This window comes from Ambystoma mexicanum, chromosome 14 (genome assembly GCF_040938575.1).
Source record: "Ambystoma mexicanum isolate Mex_15411 chromosome 14, UKY_AmexF1_1, whole genome shotgun sequence".
Classification (NCBI taxonomy): Eukaryota; Metazoa; Chordata; class Amphibia; order Caudata; family Ambystomatidae; genus Ambystoma; species Ambystoma mexicanum.
Window position 1 is genome coordinate 412748778 of NC_090940.1, and position 17587 is coordinate 412766364.

A 17587-nucleotide genomic window follows, 5' to 3' on the forward strand; every position below is an offset into this window, starting at 1 on the left:
TCCTGCCCAGACAGGGTATCTAAGCAATCATGCTTTGAGAAAGTATAGAGGGAGGACCATGTTGCAGCATTGCAAATGTCCTGCACTGGTACACCTCTTTGTCGAGACGAAGTGGATGCCAATCCCCTGGTGGAACGGGCTCTTAAAGGATCAGGGATGTATTTTCTAGCAATGGAGTAGCACTCTGAAATGCCTAAGATGATTCACGTAGACAGTCTTTGTTTGGTCACGGCTTGGCCTAATTTGTGACCAGTGTAATCAATGAACTGATCATCCTCTCTGATATTTGACATTCTTGAGATGTATAAGGTAAGAGGTATTTTGGGTCAATCCTGCGCAACCTCTCTTCTTCCTCAGAAAGGAGAAGAGGGGGCTGGAAAGCTGGCAGCGTGGTTCTTTTTGAGATGGATGAAATTCAGACACCACCTTATGAAGGAAAGAGGGACAAACCCTCAAAACAACCTTTTCCTTAGAGAATACAGTGAAAGGTGGCATGCAGGATAGGGCCTACAGCTCACTAACCCTGCAAACAAGAGGCAATAGCTACTAAAAAGATGGTCTTCCATATTAGTAGACTGAAAGGACAGGAATGGAGCAGTTCAAATAATGTAAGTACCAAATGCAAATCCCAGGACGGAAGCAGAAAAGGGAAAGGTTGGAATTTGTCAGTGCTTTAAGCATCTTAATACAAGGGCCTTCTTCTGGTGTGCATGTGAATATTGATAACACCGCTAAGTATATCTTAATAGAAGCCACCTGCAGCCCCTGATGGGCTCGGTGCAGTGAAAAAGAAAGCACTGCAGGCATATTGCAATAGAAGAACAAGTTACTTACCCCATGTAACGTTCTTTCAACTGGATGTTCCTCCCACACATTCCTCATCTTTTGACAGACTCTCACAGCAGTTTTTTGTTTGGAGGAGGGAGTAGAATTTGATATATGTTTTCATCGACCGAGTGCAAAACTGCCTTACCAAAGGTACCATCCTGACCGAGGGAAGATTCCAGGCAATAATGCTTTGTGAATGTGTGGATAGTAGATTATGTTGCTGCTTCCTAAATATATATATATATATATATATATATATATATTTTTTTTTTTTTATTTATTGAAATTTTCAACAACATGAAAAGGGCATTACAGAACAGTACTTGAGAAAGACAGATATGGCGGATCATATACTTGTAAAGCAATTTCCCACCCTAATACAAAAACATGTACTTTATTCAAAGTGGATTTTCCTCCCTCCCGCCCCCCTTCTCCCTCCCGCCCCCCTTCTCCCCAGAACACATTCCCCTCCTCATTCTTTATATAGTCACGTACGTGATTGATTTATAGAAACTAGAGACTTGTTTGGAGCACATTATAACACATTAATTAAATGCACCGTTAAAGGTTGTTTGGGCTTGAAGTCCTCTGGATCATTATGTATCTCTTTCCCAGCAATACAGACTGGAGTGTTCTCCTCACGGGGGTGGGTACAACCTTTTAATTTGTGGTCACAGTTTACTGATTAGTTCCCGGCATGTGTTTACAAACACAATCTTCCCATAACATGTCACTTTGGTTTGACTTTCCATGCAGGGTTGCAGTGATTTTCTCCATGACACACATGTTTGATGCACTATTTACCCACTCGGCCCTGCCTGGGGTTGGTTCGGACTTCCATGTGATGACTGAAGCGGCACGGGCTGCTAGCAGAAGGTGGGCTGCTAGCCCTTTAATTCTCTTTCTTTCATCCTCGCATTGTTCGAATCCAAAGAGAACCAAAAAGGGATCTGCTGTCCTCAGGATTCCATTGAGTTCTTTGATCCACCCTAAGACTTCATTTCAGTAAACCCTGTTTCTAGGACAAGCCCACCAGATGTGCCAATAGTCGACTATTCCACCACACTTACGCCAACACCGTGGGCTTTGTGATTGAAACATTTCAGAGAGCCTGAGATGGTCATATTGCCATCTATGTAGTCACTTGATCCCGCAGAGTTTGTATTGACTAGCTATAGAGACTCAGGGTGTAGCTCTACACATCCTTCCCCACATATTCGGAGCAATCTCCTCCCCAAGATCCCTCTCCCACATATTCTTCAAGTGCAACATGGACCCCCCACCCCCACTCCTCCTGCTTCAACCAATTCTCTATGCATGGCCAATATCAGACCTTTCATTTCTGTTCTAGAGTTCAGCAGCTTCTAAAAGGGGGTGAGTTCTCTATCCACTTTATCTTTCCAGTCGGTCCTTGACATAGCTCCCTTAATCTGCAGGAAGTGGAAAACAGGGAGGGCGCCTAGCCCAAGGTTCTCACCCAGTTCTTCAATCAAGATAAATATCCCGTCCTTCCAAAGCTGACCCGGCCTCTCCAGGCCCGCCTCAAACCAGGATTGAAATCTATCTAAGTTAGGAATATTCTCTCGAATGCCTGGGGCCCATAGATGACCCAAAGGGGATGGACAAGAAGTAATTCCCTGCATATCCTTTCTCTTTCTCCATACCTCTCAAATGGTTCTCAATAATGGGTGATCTCTTAGGCTCCTTACTAATTTGTTCCTCGGGACCAATAGCCACTCAGAGAGGGTTGCCGGGGACAGGTAGTGATTGTCCATCGCGACCCATTGAGGCTCTTTGCAATTTCGTAGGTGAGGGATCAAAATTCGGAGCTGGGCAGCTTCATGATATTTCCTCAGGTCTGGTAGCCCCATTCCTCCCCTATCTTTGGGCAAGGTTAAGGTGTCATAGGCTACTCTCGCTCTCTTATCCTCCCAGAGGAACTTCACAATGGCCCTTTTGGCGTAATCAAAGAAGGTATTCAGCATCCTTATGGGGAGTATCTGAAAGGGGTAAAGGAAGCGAGGCAGGCATACCATTTTAATCGAGTTATGTCTACCCATCCATGATATCGTAAGTTTCTTCCATTTGGCTAGGTCCGTGTAAAACCTTCGTAGGAGGGGTGGGTAATTGGCCACGTAGAGTTGGGTGATGTCTCTTGTGATCTGTATACCTAGATATTTAAACTTGTCCCTTTCCAGGACAAGGCCCAGAGGGGAGAGTCTATCTACCTCCGCTTGCGTGGGCTCATATAAAGCAAATAAAATTGAGAGGGTCCCCGTACTCTTTAATCAGCTGGATTGCTCTGGGGATGGAGGACGTAGGATTCGAGATGTGCAAAAGTAGGTTGTCTGCATACAACGCTATGTTATATTCAGTGGCACCAAGTCTGAGTCCTTCAACCTGGGGGGTCTTCTCTCAGTTTCTGGGCTAGGGGTTCTACCGAGAGTGCGAAGAGTATTGCAGAGAGAGGGCATTCCTGTCGCGCTCCTCTACCTAGCTTGAACCTGCGGGAGTAGTCGCTGTTGACAAAAACGGAGGCCGTGGGAGATGTGTACACTGCTTGGATCCCCCCCTCTGAATTTCGGACCTATTCCCACTTTGCGGAGGACTGCCTGCAGAAAGACCCATTCCACCCTGTCGAAGGCCTTTTCAGCGTCGACCAAGAGGAGAGCTGGTTCATTCCTCATGGTTCGGGATGCATTAATCAAGTGCTGGGTCTTCGGGTCTTCCTCATGGTGTCGGCCCATTGTCTACCCAGTATAAAGCCGACCTGGTAAGGGTGTATTATAATAGGGATATGGGGCGATGCGATCCACACTGCTTAGGGTCTCGGCCCTCTTTGGGGATCACTGAAACAATGGCCCGCACAAAGGAGTAGGGAGCCCTACACGTCTCTAAGATTTCATTAAAGACTTCTACCATAGGAGGGAAGAGAGAAAGGATTTATAGAATCCGGAGATGTAGCCATCTTCCCTGGGGGATTTGCCTAAGGAAAGCCTCTTACCCGCGTTCTTTATCTCATCTTCCGTTATCGGACATTCAAGTGCACGGCTTTCGTCATATGTTATTCGTGAATATCTACAGAGGACAGATATTGATCACCATCAGACTCTCCAGGTTGGGTCTCTGACCCATAAAGGGTCTCGTAATACTTGGCAAAGACCTCAGGGATGCCTGTGTTAGTGGCAGTGCAGGAGGTATCTTGTTCTATCTCCGATACTCTTCGCTCCACCCTTTGGGAGCGTAGCCTGGCAGCCAACAGTGAGTCGGCCTTGTCCCATTTCTCATAAAACCTCTGTCTTAGAAGTTGTAATTTACAGGTTATCACTCCGTGTTCAAGAAGACTAAGTTCCTCCCTCTTTTTCTTTGCCTCTAAGATCTTTTCTGCCCTCCCATTTTCACCCCTTCTCACTTTCCCGTCTAAGCGGCATATCTCATTTCTGAGTTTGTTTTCGATTGTTTCTTTCCCTATTCTTGTTCGCCCCCTCTCTCATCAGGACCCCTCGCCAGGTCGCTTTCCCCCCTTCCCACATTATTAGTTTGGAGACCTCCCCGGTTTTGTTGCTCTTAATATATTCAGTGATCTCAGTCTCCATCTCTGCGTTGAACACTGGATCCTTCCAGAGTGTTTCATTGCACCGCCAGCGGCCTCCCTTCCTGGGCAAAGTGTCACAGTCAATGTCAGCCGTGACCATGTCGTGATCGGACCAGGTGATGTGGACGATATCCAACCTTATTGTGGTATTATGCATGTCCTCCGTCAAGTATATGTAGTCAATCCTAGTAAAGGTGTTATGTGGAAGTGAGTAGAAGGTGTATCCCAGATCTCTGGGATGGAGTTGCCGCAATATATATCCCTCAACCCATATATATCGAACATATTTGCAACTTCTTTGCAACCCCCTTCAGTGGGATCCCTCGCGTCGGTTTTCCCCGCTTTCCTATTCAGGTTGGGGTTCGCCCAGAGGTATGATGTGTCCAGTAGCCTCTAATACAATTTTGGGAACTGTTTTTGCTAGGCATTTGGCTTGTCCCGTGTTGGGGGCGTATTTGTTGCGAGAGTGAGATTTACCTTTCCTACAGTGCCTGTAACAAGTAGGGCTTGCCCTTTCACATCCCTCCATGCCTTAGAGATCATGAATATCAGCCCCTTTCTAATGAGTATCCCGACTCCTCCCATTCTTAATGGGCCGGATCCCCAGAATTCTATCCCTGTTCGTGTCCCCAGGAGTTTCTGTTCCTCTCCCTTAGCATATTTTGCTTCTTGAAGATAGAGGATATCTAGTTCTCCCGTATGAAATTCCCGATGTACTAAGGATCTCTTTGTTGGGGAGTTAAGGCCTTTGACGTTCAGTGTCCCCACCCTGAGGAGATCTCCTAACCGTTGGTCTGTATCAACCGCCATTCGTGGTTATGTATTTTAGAAGACCCTTCAGCCATAAGTGACACCGTCTTGAAGTGTCGATTGACCATGCGTATGTCCTTACAAGTCCTCGTGAGGATTCTGTTCCCAACCCATCCCCGTTGACCCCTCCCCCTCTCTGCATCCTTCATCCCTGGTTGATGGCATTCTATCGGGTTCGGTGAAAAAGATTGTCCCGACGTCGGACCACTGGTGGGAGCGGTTACCTGACGCCCCGTTTTCAAAAAACATTCTCAATAACATTTGAGCCCCCTTCCCCCCGCCCTCCAAATAACACTCTTTGGAAGGATACATGACATCTCTTGCAGCATTGCCGCTTGTTGTCAGTAAGTCTCTTGGTCTCCTTTTAGGGAGAAGCATTCAGAGACGCAGTGGTTTCTCCGTTTCCGAGCCCGATGAGGGTATGTACCACTCATGGCTCCTCAAGCAGCCCGATCTTGGATTGTATTAATCAGTTTACTGAGTTCCATTTATCCAACTGCTGTCTTCATTTATTTCCTTCAGGTGTGACATTGCCTTGTCTGTATTTTCTAGATCCCTTGACTCTCTTCCTTCGTGGGGCCTGGAGTTCCCAATGTCTCCCATTCTGCTGTTTTTTCTTGTTCTCCATCTTCTGGGCGCTTTTCCAAAAGGTCTGCGGTGCATTCGCGGATCTCCCACTTGGATTTCAATCTTATCTTCCTCCCTTCGTATTCAAAAGAGAGAGAGAAGGGGTAGCCTCACCTATATAGAGTTCCTCGTTCCTTGAGACACTTCGTAAGGGGGACGCACATTCACCTTAGGGCCAAGGTCAGTGATGATAGGTCCTGGAAGATAGTGATTTGCGCTCCACCAAGGTTAAGTGAGCATCCGGTCTTGGCTTTTTCCAGAAACCTGGCTTTATCCTGGTATCTGTGAAACCTGGCAAGGACGGATCTTGGACCGCCCGCTGGGTCTCCAGCTCCATGTATCTGCTCTGTTTTGGGCTCATTAATCTATTCGTCCCCTACCAGTATTTTAAAGATGTCATGGATTGTTTTCCTACGGTCCCCCTCTGTTTCTCCCTCGTGCTCAGGGATACCAAAAAAAATGTAGGTTATTTCTCCTCTCTCGATTTTTCCAGATCATCCATCTTCAATCGAAATTCCTCCTCTCTTTGCTCCATCTCCCTTATTCGGAGATCCATCTGGGTTTCGAGGGTGTCTATGGAAGCCGGATTGTTTTCAACACAATGAAGTCTCTCTTCCATCTTGTCCATTCACTGTGTTATCTTGACTATTTTACCACCAATGTTGGCTCCCATGGTTTTATCTCATTTAGGAGAGCTGCAATGTCTCCTTTTGTCGCTGCTGCTTCTGTCCCGGAGTTATCCATGATCACTGTATTTGTGTCATCAGCGGCGGGTGATGGTGATGCGTAGGGGTACTTGGCTAATTTTGATTTAGATTCCATATGATGTTTTTTGTGCCGGAGGAGGCACACGCCCCATTACCGGGGGCCCTGCCCTCCGTGTCAGTGGTTGCTCCCGATGGTCCCAGAAGGCTTTCAGGACTGGTTGGGTGTTCTGAGTGTTTATGTGGGCTTAAGTCCAGTCGACAGTGTATTCACCTCTTCGATTCACTGTGAGCAGCCTCTACGTCACAAGTGGTGCGAGGGTGCGGTTGTGGTCCCCTCTACTGTAGTCCCTCACCTCGTGTTCTTATTCCACTGAGGAGCAACAGGGATACTTCTTAGTACAGGAGAGGGGGGAGTCTCGTGATTTCTTCATGTGTAGGAGTCAGTGGGTGAGACCCTTTATTTCATGCTTTCCCTCTAGATGTAGCTGGTTGGCAGCGGGAAGTCTTGGGAACGGGACTTGTGATGGAGGTGTGGGGAGTGGGCCTCAATCTGGTGCACTGGTTGGTATCTGTGCGTTGGGCCAGACTCCCCCTCACCCATGCAAGAACATATTTGGGCCCTGGCACTTATTGTATTACAAATTAAGCACTGCCTGCACTTGAGCAAAAGAAAGCATCACAAGCATAAGGCCAAGCGAAAAGGTGAACACCAAGGCTTGTCTGAAGAGGGTAAAGGACTCCCTCCCTTGGAAAGAAAACTTGGATAAGGCAATTGTCCAGATGGGGGTACATGTGGATCCCCCTGCTTCTCTGTGAGGCAATCACCACAGCAATCCCTTTGGTGAAGGCTTAAGGAGCAGAACTGTGTCCAAAATGGAGAACCCAGAACAGTAACTCCTGAAAACCTTTGGACTTTGCAGTTTGATGGCCAAATTGGAATGCATGTGTGCAGAAGATCAAGGGCAAACATCAAATCCTGCCACCCCTTTCAGAGCACCAAGAGGATCTGTGCCGAATCATCATCTCGAATCTCTTTTGAACCTTCAATCTCCGGCACCACCTGTTTTTTTTTTCCAGAACCACCAAAAAAAGTGTAGAATCCCTCAGTAAATCTGAGGCCTGAATTACCTCTCTGCCATTCATTGAAAGTAATTTGATGATTTCTCTACACACATTTGACAAAAGATTAGGGAAGGCAAAGACTGAAGCTTGACTGGACCACTGATCATGCCCCCAACTGAGGAGTCAAAATACTGGTCCACACACTTCTCTATTTATTTGCTTGTCAGCAAAGGTGTTGAAAAATCCTTTAATCTACTTTTGCCATTTCCTCATGGAGCCCTTGTAGAGTGGTCCCATCTGTCCCTTTATTGGGCTCTAACAAGAGTTTTGTTATCTCTGATAATGATATTGCTATTATTATTTTTTATTTGTGTTTAATTGTAGCTTTGACAATGTTTACAAATGAGGCAACAATGTTTGTCGTGCTTGTGCTTTTTCGGTCAGTCTTTTAAATTTTCTCCATGTGAAGTCATGGTTTGGGCTTTTCCTTCAAGTGCCAGGCGCTGTAAGAATTTTGCTGTAGCAATGGTCAGAGATGTGTTGTCTCCGCTCATCATCCAGTTCCACCAGGAATCTTCATCCAATGTAAGCTGTTTGTACCCGTGTGGTTGGAGGTACGTGAGCCTCAGGTTTGCGGTCCCTGGGCATAATAAGAGGAGATGTCGCACTGTCTCGCCTTGGTTTGTGTTCTTGCAGTAGCGACACGTGTTACTCGCTGATTGTTTACGGAAGAATAGAACTTCCTTCGTTTTCAAGATGTTCAAGCGGGCTCTTAAGTATATTTTGCGAAGTGCCTTGTCGAAAAACTTCTTTAAGTAGTTTCGGACCGCATCCACTTTTTGCATGTTCATTGTCAAGTGTGCAGTAGATTTGTACTCCTTTCATTTGTCCAATGTCTCAATCCAGTCCCAGATTTTCCGTTTTTCTTTGACTTTGTCCGGGATACATTCAAGATCCCATTGGGAACTTCGGATTGTTTCCACCGGGTCTAAATGTCTTTTTAACCAAGCTGCCATCATCTGGCTTTTTCCACTGGTCATTTCTTTATAAATGATGTAGAGTATTTTCGGTCTGGGGTTTCTTAGGATTTTTCCCAGAAATAGCAGGCTGTTCCTCTCTACCATGAATTTCAATGACAGGCAGAGTCCCCTTCTGATTACAGCCATGGGGGTCGTGGTTGGTAACTTCAAAACCTTGTGCCAGAATAGGCCTTCAAGTTTGATCCAGAGTGTAGATGGTAGTTGTGGCATTGCCTCAGAAGCGTATGTGATATCCGGTGTGGCTTTTGCTTTGTAGAAGTTTATCACTGGTAATAGTGAAAACTTACCTAACTTTATTTCCAAGATCGAGGCTTGGGCTGCAAGTGTTGTTGTTTTTGCATAAAGATGCTCCTGCATGGTCATTTCTGTACTACTGCAGGTTAGTTTAACTCCCAAGTAGGTGAGACTTGTCAGAATTTCCAATTTCTCTGAATTCATAAACCAATGTTATTTTCTTTCTTGTCGTTTTTCCGATAATCATCACCTTTGTTTTGTTTACATTGAAGTCTAGGTCGTTTTTCTTTAAATATGCCGAAAGGCTATTTAGCTGGCGCAGTAATCCAATTTGCTGTTTGGTCCAGGAGAATTATGTCATCCGCGTAGAGGAGCCTTGCGACCTTGGACTCTCCTATTGTAGGAGGAAAAGAACGACTGCCGTTTTCTGTGTCTACGATGTCGGCCATGTAGGCGTTGTATAGTGCTGGAGCCAGAGGGCATCCTTGTTTGACCCCTCTAAATGTCTTTATGGGGTCTGATAACTGGCCTGCTGCGTTAAGAAACACTCTCATTGAAGTATCATGGTATAGTGCTTTGATTGGTTCCAGAATAGCAGCTGGACATCTGACTTTCTTTAATTTTAGCCACCATGTTTCTCTATTCACGCGGTCAAATGCCTGCACCAGATCTATAGATGCTATGAATATTTTTGGGTGACCTTCCATCACGTTAGCCTTCAGAATACTGATCAGCATGATTTTGATAGATGTACCAAGGTTTTTTACAAACCCTGACTGGTAGGGTTCCGCTGTTTTTTACTCTTTCTGCAAGTCGTGAAATTCGTCCAGAATAAGGGACCCGAATAGCTTGCCTATAACATCAAGCAAGGCTATTGGCGTGTACTTTTTAGGGTCGTTCTTTGGTCCCTTCTTGTAGATAGGAACTATATTGGCCGTTTTCCAAGATCCTGGTAGGTCTATTAAAGATCTCAAGGATCAGTGTTGCCCATTCTTCCGGGTCCTTCTTTAGGTGTATGTTGGAGATTCCATCAGGACCCAGGGCTCTTGATAGTTCAGCATCTTTATCTTTTTCAAGATAATTGGTTTGTCATGTGCAATAGCCCATTCGCAAGAGACGTGTTTTTCTGCGTTAGGTGAACCAGCTGTTGGATTTAGTGTAGTGCATCAACCATGCTTCCTCACTGACACTGTTTAGTATTGATGTATCTGTAGTTGTTGCATCTTTGACTATAGACCAAAAGTCTTTGGAGTTTCTACTGCACGCACCATTAACTCAGTCATGTTGGTATAGTCTGCTCTGGGAAGTCAATAACCAAGTTTTGTAACTTTTTCTTAGTTCAGCCGCCAGGGCTACATTTTGTTGTGATGGATGGGTTTGTACACGCCGTGTGGCTTTTCTCATGCTTGCTTTCCTCACCCTTAATTCCTCGTTGTATCTATGGAGATGGAATTTTCCTGGTCAGTTTTTTGTTGGCCTAAGGAGTAAGTAGGGGGTGAGGAGTGGGCAGTAGTCCAGGTTCGATGTTCTCGGCACGTCAGTGTCTAGGACGTGCTGTCCCTTGTAGCTTGTCATAATCCGGCTAATTGCTTCTTTTGTCAACTTTAGCCGGGTCCCTTGAGAGTTAGCTTCGACCTGGTGGTTCATTGTCTGGTATGTTTCTTTAAGTGCTGGCCATGATATTGCTATTATTAAAATGACTCTTTCCTTCTCTTGAGCTTCTTGAATAAGTTCAGTCCTCTTTAGATATACAATACTCTACACATGCATGCCTAGACACATGCCTCTGGCAGTGGGGTCTCCATATCAAAAAAGGTAGCAGGCGCTCCTCTCCAGAAAGAACATGGCATGATAGATAACCTGTTCTGAGATGAGAGTTTGCAGCACATGCTTTTTGCTCACTGTACCTTTCACAGATGGGAAATATCCATTTGCATATCAGTCTTTGTACCACCCACATGGGCAGTCCAGCACTGAAATGCTATGGCAATTCCTCTCTGAACAAGAGTACCAACAGCAACCCCATACAAGTGTTTCAGCCTTCTTGGGCTTCATCAGTCAGGTGAAGCTGCGCTTCTCTGAGCACAGTGAGCAGGGAGTCCATGTCTGGTTGCCCCCAGGTGACTTAGGGTGACCAACCCCAAGTTCCTTGCAAATATTTCAAAAAAGGTAGCAGGCACTCCTCTCCAGAAAGAACATGGCATGATAACCTGTTCTGAGATGAGAGTTTGCAGCACACGCGTTTTGCTCACTGTACCTTTCACAGATGGGAAATATCCATTTGCATATCAGTCTTTGTCCCACCCACGTGGGCAGACCAGCACCAAAATGCTATGGCAATTCTGCTGTTGGTACTCTTGTTTAGAGAGGCATCGCCATAGCATTTCGGTGCTGGACTGCCCAGGTGGGCGGGACAAAGACTGATATGCAAATTAATATTTCCCATCTGTGAAAGGTACAGTGAGCAAAAAGCGTGTGCTGCAAACTCATCTCAGAACAGGTTATCATGCCATGTTCTTTCTGGAGAGGAGCGCCTGCTATCTTTTTTGAAATACCTTTTAACATACATTGAGACTGAGCAGTGTTGCCTTAGAATCCAAACAAGAACTGATCTTTTTGTCGGCCAGTTAACCATTTCCAAATTCTTCTAGATATTTCCACAATTTAAAGTTACGTGTGGACATGATTGCATCATCATTTGCTTTCTGAAGGTAATAACGCTATTAACATGCATCTTTATACCCCCATTATATAGGTAGGGCCTTTTCGTCTTCAAGACGTCTTGCTCTGAAGGCAAGGGAAGCTTGTCTTGTGCCAAAGGGTTGGGGTTGGGGTTACAGACAAAACAATTTCTTGTCTGCAATCAATATGAACCTTGCATCTAGCCACTTCTTAGTAGCAGTTACTCTTCGTGGGGTCTCCCAAACCTTCCAGGCCTCCCTCCTTAAGTAAATCCAGCTGCAAAACGATACCAAGCCATTCCTGCCTGGAGGAAGGTACTGGTGCCAAAACACTAGTCTCTACCAGGGGAGATAGCAGTACTTCCAAAGCAAGGAAGTCCATTAGACAAACTTCTCGTGTGTAAATAACTTATTGACAAAGGGCAAGTCGATGTCGTACAACATGGGTGGTCTGATCTTGGATTTACAAGCTGGACAAGTCTGGCACTAAGTGTGATATAATTCACAAATAGGCTAAACACAAACAAATACATTTAGGAAAGTAAGGGTAAAGATCCCTCAGGAGATGGGACTACTAGTTCACTCTTGTAGTTCGACCCTTATCGGGGATAGTAAAGAAGGTGTCCAACTGACAATAACACTGTGGCGTACGCTCCCAAGACAACACTTTAGAAAAAGGAGGGAGCGCGGGAAGTGGGGGTGGGGGGTCTCCTCTCAAGGAGAGAGCCTACTGTCCTCCAAATTGAGCCTGCAAAAATCGATGATCTTGCAGTGACCTACCAGGGAGGGAGGAGCAGCAGGGCAGAGAGAAAGGGGCTTTGCCCACAGCAGCTAAGACTTTACTCCTCTTTTCTTTCTGCTCGAAGCTGTCAATCTTCTGGTAGAGTCCCAGCTGCTGGGGCATTGAATGGTGTGTGGCTGTCAGATTAGTTACGGTGCCATGTGCCTGTCTTTCACGAGAAAGGGAAGATGCAGCATACTCTCTCATATGGACATGACTTATACATAGTTCCTCAGCCAAGACTGAATGGTCTAGCAGAAACTCTGAAGAGCGCTCCAAATTCCAGAAATAATGTGTGTGTGATTGAAGGGAGAGGCTTCAATGAGCACCGGAAAGCCAGGGACCGCTAAGAGAAGTCATGTCATTAGAGCGGCCTTCCATCGCTCAAACTGTGAAAGGACACTCTGGGCTCCCACCCCAGAATGAGTCTTAGTGCAGGATCGTCCCTACTCGGGTCAGAAATAGGATGAGCGGAATGTGGGAAACCAGTCACCTGGTCGGACTTATCACATAATAAAGTCCTTTCTGCTCTGTAGACAAAAATGGGTTCAGAAATGTCCTCCCATCTTCTCAGACGTCACCTTAGTGATCGCACAGAAATTTTGTTTAAAGAAAAACAAAAAAAAGACACACTTAATTTGCAGGTGTGATCTCCTCCAAAAACACTAAGCACGAAGTTTGTATGTGCACTCCAGAAAAATGTCTGCCGCAGGACCCACAACGCTTCATATCTTTTTCCACAGGGCACATTTTATTGATTTGATTGCTTATAGTGTGAACCTGGCAGTGGAGCACATTACAGCCGTAGTGTACCAGAATCGGGCTTGGCATTTTTTTACAGTCACACAATACTGTTAATGGAGGGCAAGAGGGATTATTGTGTGTCTGGCAAGCATTTTTGAACGAGCCACGTTTTTAGTGTTTTGCGGAACTAGAGGACGGTAGGGGCATCTCGAGCCTCTCCTGGGATTAAGCTCCAGATGGTCGGAGCATGGCAGTACAAGGACTGTTTGCGAGTCTTCTCTTTGCGGGCTAGCTTTATTTATTGTTCGCTTGTTAGGCGCTTATACAGAAAGTAAATACAGTTTCAAAGCGCCCACAGAGCAACAGTGAGGAAACATGGGAAAGAACTACAGTATAAAACAGAGGAATATAAAATACAGTTGGGGGGAAAAAACAAACCTACTATGCCTTGTGAGTATTCAGCAGGTGCAAATGCAGCAAGGAAGAGGGCAGTGGGGGGAAGGTGCTGGGGTGTCCGTGCTCGAGTCACAGATGAAGTGCAGGGTATGGTAAGTGCTACAAGGCCTGGTGCTGCGAAAGGTGGAGAAGTGCGAGCCTCCCGGGAGGAGGGTTGTGCTGAGGCAAGTGCTGAGAGACAGAAGCAGGGCAATTGGGGTTGGGAGGTCAGGGCCCCAAACATGCATAAGGGCCCTGTACACCAATCACAGCGACTATGATATTTAGCAGAGGAGAGAAGGGAAGGAGGCGGAAGAGAGGAAAGTCTTGAGGAGCTTCTGGAATGCAGGAAAGTACTGCTCAAGACGCAGGGGGGGAGGCTGTTCCAGAGTAGGAAACCAGCTGAGGAAAGTGATCAGCCTCCTGTTTAGTTAAACGCTTCACACACTGAGAGTTGGTGCCAGATGAGCGAAGAGGTCTAGATAGAGAGTATTTAGTTAGAGAGAGTTGCAGATAGAGTGGTTTCTGGACCCAGACAGCCTTGTGGATGATGCAGAGGGATTTTAATTTAATCTATGCAGCAACCGGGAGCCAGTGAAGACTTTTTAGGGCAGGAGAGATGCAGTCCTGGGCTTAAGGCCAATGATAAGTCTCACTGCCCTATTCTGGATTAGCTGGAGGGGGTCGCAGAGTGTAAGAGGGTAGTTTCAGGAGCAGGCTAGTGCAATAGTCAAGCCTTTAGAGAATCAGGGCTCGGTAACATTGAGCTTCGTGGGGAAAGGGAGAATTCCTTTGAGAAGGAATATCTGAAAGTGGTACTTCTTGGCAATGTCCTGAGTATGAGGAAGGAAGGGGAGAGAGGAGTCGAAGATGACTCCAAAGTTTCTCACTCCAGAGGACGGAGGAGGGCCAAAGTGAAGGGAAGAAGGAGGGAGCAGTTTTGGATCTCAGTTTTACTGGCATTGAGGCAGATTGCTGGAAGTGCACCAAGACTGGATGGTAGATAGCAGTCTGGGATGATGAAGGGTGCAAGAGGGTCAGCAGGAAGTTGGAAAAAGAGTCGAGTATTGTCTGTAGAACACTGGAAGTTGGGGGAGAAAGAGGCGATGAGGAGTTCCAGCTGATCAAGGTAGATTAAAGAGCCAAGTGGAGAAGTCAGAACCCTGGGGAACACCACAGGTGGAGAAGGAGCGCAGGATGACTTGGGTTGTGCAGTCAGTAAAGAAAGAGGTCAGCCAGTCCAGTGCCGGTTACAAGATACCAATGATGATATGGAGCCTTTGTATGAGGAGGTCATGGTTGACCATGTCAAAGGAAGAGTAGAGATAAAGTAAGATGAGGACAGCTGGGTGTTAGGCAGAATCCTGTGCAGTGCCCTTAGGGACCACTACACACAATTTAGACTAAAGGTGGTGATACAAGTTTTACCTTTGGTACAAGCCTGTACTACCATGTCATAGTGGTAGCAGTGGCAGAGCAGCCAGGCTTATCTCAAGAGTATATGAGCAGTAGCAGAGATTACACAAAGGGACCACAATTACTGTGACTCAAGCAAACACTGACTCAAGGTTTCAGGTCGAAAAATATAAGTACATTTATTTTTAAACCATTCGTTATAAACACAACACTTCTATGAAACTTCAATAAAAACCACACGTTAAATATACTACAACTAACCAATTCACTTTGTACAGTAAGTCTCAAGGTAAGTACCCTGTGTTGGAATGAACCGGTGTTAGGCACAAAACACGTTACCGTGAATACGATTGCAATCACTTTTCGACAGTTCGGTCCACTAAACAAACGCGTATCCGTGACATGAAATGCTACCGAGCAAAAACACACTTAGCACCTAAGATACCCAGAGGGAGTTGGAGGCAAAAATCACAGGCAATTCTTTGGTTAGGCAGGCAGAATCAAGAATCACTCAGAGACAGGAGTTCAAAAGTCAAATGGTCGGAGCCAGGGTCGAAAGACACCGGGGCCAGTTGCCAAAGATCACACGGTCAGACAGTTCACGATTCAACGCAGCCTTCGATATTGTCAATGTTCGAAAGCAAAAGTTTAAGAAGGAGGGAAGACAAGGGCAAGCCTTGAAGAAGGAAGAAAAGGGTTTCACCCAGTTTCCTCAACAGAACACAGTCCCTTGTTCCAATGGTGCAGCTGGTGCCCTGGCAGTTTTTCCTGTTGGTTTCCCGCAGACCCACGATTCCCGGAGCTTCGTCGAGAAGGAAGGACATCTGAACGGGGTCTGCACCACACAGGGATGAGGCCGGCAGCAGCGACACGGAATAAAAGGTGCGCTCCTTAAAAACAGGAAAGGCTCTTCAGGTGGCTATCCGGACCACTACAGCAGTGTGCAGAGATTTCGACCACGGAAGAGGATCCTCTGCCTGAAGAAGAAGAGCTGGTTATCCCCACCAAGCTCAAGGGAAGAAGACTCCGGACTGGATCTTCTCTGAGTCGTTGAAGGGCAGATAGCTCAGGACTGCAGCAGGGCTTCACCGGGACGGGGTAGTTGCAGCAGCCGTCGTTCTCTCCGTTTCTCTTCAGTTCCTTGTAGTTCCAGTGGCGACTCTCTGACTTCTAGCCCAAGAGATCTGCCTTTTATGCGAAAAACCCACATTCCCGCAGCCTGGCTGTCAATCACCCAGCAGGGGGTTGTCCAGCCCGGACAACTACCCTGGCCAATCATGACAAAGTGCGACTTGGGTTTCCTAGGATACCCTGTGCAGGGGGTGACTGCACCCCTCCCTCACATTCAGCCCACCTAGACACCAAGGCGCCTTGAGTAGGGCTTCTGAGCAGAAGCCCGCCAAGACAGTGAACAAAGCAGGTGAACCTGGTTTGCCGCGCAAAGTAAAACACAAGAAGGACTTTAACAAAAAGAAATGGCGAATGAACCAACCGGAGCCAAAAGAAAGACGATTTGGTCAAGCGGGTTTATGTTCGAGGCTAATATAATAGCCAAGAACAGTACCACGTTTATCTAATATAATCGCGGTAGAAAAGTTAGGGTAGATACCACTGCCACCAGCCAAGTCTAAATGTTAAAAGAGCGAAACAATGCTCTAGGAGGTACAGATAAAAAGAGATAAGAGTTAACCCTTTCCAGTACTCCATGGAAGATGGGGTGTACTGGACCTGTGGTAGATTGACTATGTAAAGTTAATGGTAACTTTACCCTTTTCTAGGGGACAGTAGTCGCCTCAGAAATGGAGTCGAGGGAAGTCTCAAAGACAACCATGTGTCACGGCACTGAAGGTGCTGTGTGACACACAAAGAAGGGGGCTACTGAAGTGGTGTGCTTGAGAGTCCACACTTACAAAAACAGATGAAAACGCATAGCAAAACACAGGTAAGAGTGGGGGAAAAGCTCTCACTCTTACCAAGTGGAAAAAAATAAACACTCCAGAAGTCCAGCAAAGCTGCTGGGGGACTCACTAGGTGAGGGAAATTAGCCATAAATGAGAATTCTCCATAACACTGGGGAGTTGGAGTCCAGAGATGCAAGCAATTCTTCACAGGTGTTCAGAAAAGCAATTTCCGTGCCTCTGGATGCACAGAATCCAGATGGTCGTGGAGACCAAGTTCAGTGTGCAAGTAGGGTTGTGGCAAGGCAGCTTCTCCAACAGTTTCCACAGGAAGGGGGCGATGGAAATAGGGTGGTAGTTGGCAGGACAGGTAGGGTCTGCTGAATGTTTTTCCAGGAGGGTGCACACAATGGAGTACTTGAGGGAGGAGGGGAAAGATCCAGTAGCAAAAGAGTGGTTGCAGAAATCAGCGAGTGCAGGGTCAAAAGAGTCAATGTTCTTGATGGTTCTGGATGAGCACAGGGAAACCTATTTGGAAGTGACCTTCATGGAGCAGACAACTCTGGTGACTTCATCAGGTGTGACAGGGGAGGAGCCAAGGGAGGCACAGGATGTGGGATGGTTTGGGCAGGTGGTTAGCAAGGGTGTTCAGGATGTCCTGAGATTTGGTGCGAAGTGTGTGGCCAGTGCATTGCAGAGGGCCTCTGAAGGAAGAGGGGTAAGAGGAGA